The sequence below is a fragment of the Scyliorhinus torazame genome, chromosome 28 (genome assembly GCF_047496885.1).
Source record: "Scyliorhinus torazame isolate Kashiwa2021f chromosome 28, sScyTor2.1, whole genome shotgun sequence".
NCBI lineage: Eukaryota > Metazoa > Chordata > Chondrichthyes > Carcharhiniformes > Scyliorhinidae > Scyliorhinus > Scyliorhinus torazame.
Window position 1 is genome coordinate 17,507,202 of NC_092734.1, and position 2,927 is coordinate 17,510,128.

At 43.7% G+C, this 2,927-nt stretch overlaps 1 long non-coding RNA gene across 1 annotated transcript; it reads left to right on the top strand.

Annotated features, from left to right (window-relative positions):
- Positions 1-739: 739 nt before the first annotated feature.
- LOC140403453 (uncharacterized) lies at positions 740-2,074 on the top strand. Its single transcript, XR_011938321.1, has 2 exons — positions 740-907; positions 1,155-2,074. It is a non-coding gene; the product is annotated as an uncharacterized lncRNA (long non-coding RNA).
- The last annotated feature ends 853 nt before the right edge of the window (positions 2,075-2,927 follow it).

The window sequence follows — 2,927 nt, forward strand, 5'->3', positions numbered from 1 at the left end:
AAATTTTATGAACAAATCGCTTACCTTCTCATCGTCATTTTCTTTTTCACATACCTTGTTAAAATAAAAAATAATACCTGAAACCTAATTCTTAAAAGATGAGCATAAATGTAAAGCTAATTATGGCTTTAAAGCGCATGTTCACATCCCCTTCTTAATAATTTAACCTTTTTTCTATTTTCATTTATTTCCACAACACGGTTAAAGAGAGACAATGCTGGAAGTGTTATCGCTTTAGCCTTGTCCGGGAACAGAACAAGGAAATGTCTGGTGGGCAGATTGTGGACCTGTTCGGAGAGAACTCTTACCCACCCGGATAATGTGATAAAGTGTTGAGTTTGCACAACAAGCAAGAGAGCTGATCATCAGCAGAAGTCATTTAGTTTGTCTGGCGGCAAATGTCGAGAAATATGTTTCTGAAGATTTCTTTTTTTTTTAAACCTGAGGGGACAGATTAATATGCTGGCCTTGTGATAGCCCTGATCCCACGAGGCGCAACAACGGTTCAGTGACAACCGCGTCCTCACTCAGAGAGCTGCACAAAGCTTATTCGATGATGAAGGGAATAAATGGTGTTCCAGTTGACTGCTTGTTCCAATTAAGTAGGTAAAGGAGGACCAGCGGCAATGATTTTAAGCTGTGCGAGGCCGGATGTAGGTTAGATGTCACGAGGTGGCCCGTCTCCTGGGGAATGTGCAGCAGGCAACTGCACACCAGTTCATTAAATTCCTTCAGCCAGGAGCTGGACTTGTTTCTGACCTGGGCGGACATCACCTCTTCCAACAGGCCAGGAATTCAGGGACAGAATTCCTGGATTAGTTTTGATTGCCTTGATCGATCGGAGGGGATTTCCCCAGATTTTCTTCCCCCCAAATCGACCTAGGTTGTTTTAAATTAATTTTGCCAGGTGATCACATGGGTTTTTTTGTGGGGGGGGGGGGGGGGGGGGTTGGATTGTAGAGATTGGAGTATGCGATGTGCCACAATCGTGTGGGACAGGTTGAGTGGGACTATCATTATTCGTTGATATCATGACAATTGTCGCACTTTGCTTATCTTTTGTCCTTTAGAATGTTCCCAGAATTGCACTTGGTTTCGAAATGTGGCATTATCAATGAGTTTAATTTAATAACCTTCATTATTGTCACAAGTAGGCTTACATTCACGCCGCAATGAAGGTCTCCGGCGCCTGTTCGGATACACAGAGGGAGAATTCGGAATGTCCAAATTACCTAACAAGCACGTCTTCCGGGACTTGTGGGAGGAAACCGGAGCACCCGGAGGAAACCCACGCAGATACGGGGACAACGTGCAGACTCCGCACAGACAGTGACCCAAGCCGAGAATCGAACCCGGGACCCTGGCGCTGTGAAGCAACAGTGCTAACCACCGTGCCACCGTGCTGCCCAGTGTTAAACACTGCTGCACAGTGTTAAAATAACTTGCAAGTATAACTAATTACCTGCAACCCCTTTCCCTTTCTGTCCTTTAGCTAACGGGCATTCATGCATTATGTACATCTTTCAAATATCCTGTTACAATGTGCATTGCCGCAGAAGCATCTCTACGTTTCTTTCGAAAGTGTGAGATTGCCCAGGCGAGTATTATATTATTTGTCTATATTTATAACTGCAGGTTGCACAATTAATCAATGCATTCAAACACATAGAAAAGCATCCACAGTAAGTTTCTTGGTGTGATTTTAACACTTTATTTTTAAGTTTCATTAGCATTGTAATTACATATTAATAACCTAGCAATTGCAATATTAATTCATACCAAAGCTTTTGCAATTACACAGTATTTCATCATCAGCAAACATATTATTTACGAAAGCTTTAAGTCAAAAAAATAGCAAAATCCATGTTAATTCACGTAAGCGGGATGGAATGAAATGTATTATTAGAATAAATTATGTAACAAATATGTATGGAAATTAGACCAAGCCATTTGTTCGATGCATTATACTCAAGTTGCACAATTTTAATGGATGTGATTAATTATTACTGATAATGTGTTAGAGCATTCTAGAATTTCACATTCTCATGTGTTAATACATTTGATTTTTAAAGCTCAGCGCCATCATTTGCTTATTTCTCACAATCACAGAGCGTTCCTACTTTTCGACAACGCGGGTACTGATGGCCACAACGGGCCAGTAACTCTGATAAAAGGGTTTTCTTGCTCTACCATTCCCAGTTTCCCAGTCAGGTATCTCCTCTTCAGTTGCGAGTCTGGCAGAGTGTGGTGGCAGACATTTTGACTGGCGCTGGGAGTGGGTGGCCAATGCAGCTACCCGCTCCCCACCCTAACCCGATGTCCACGCACCCATAGAAACAGAAATCGACCCGTTCAGCCCCTCAGGTCTGTTCCGTCATTCAATTTGATCATGGATTCTAATGAGGAAGAGGATAGTCCGACTGATGTTTTCCCCTCAGTGCCCCGGGGACATTACACTCATTATTGCCGTACCAACATTACCGTCTCACTCAACACAGAGGAGTGATTAAATTTGGGGCATTGCTATTTGAAGGTGAAGCATTGTCAGACTGAGTGGTGTAATGACAACGTGGCCACCTTAAAAAAAACAATTCCTTCCCTGGACCAACAATTCTCCAGCCGTTTTCCGCGTGAACTGGGTGTGGTTCACGTGGTGCTAGCTCCTCACCGGTACTTGGAATCAGTGAGGGGTTTGTGCCGATTTTCCCGTCGTGATCCACCCGTGGATTCTCCGTTGGCGCCGGCAATTAGCTGCTGGAACGGAGAATTCCTCCCCACATTCCCCATGTAGTACCAACCCATACCAGTGTGGGTTCAATTCACGTACCAGCCTCCCCGAACGGGCGCCGTAATGTGGCGACTAGGGGCTTTTCACAGTAACTTCATTTGAAGCCTACTTGTGACAATAAGCAGTTTATCATTTTCAT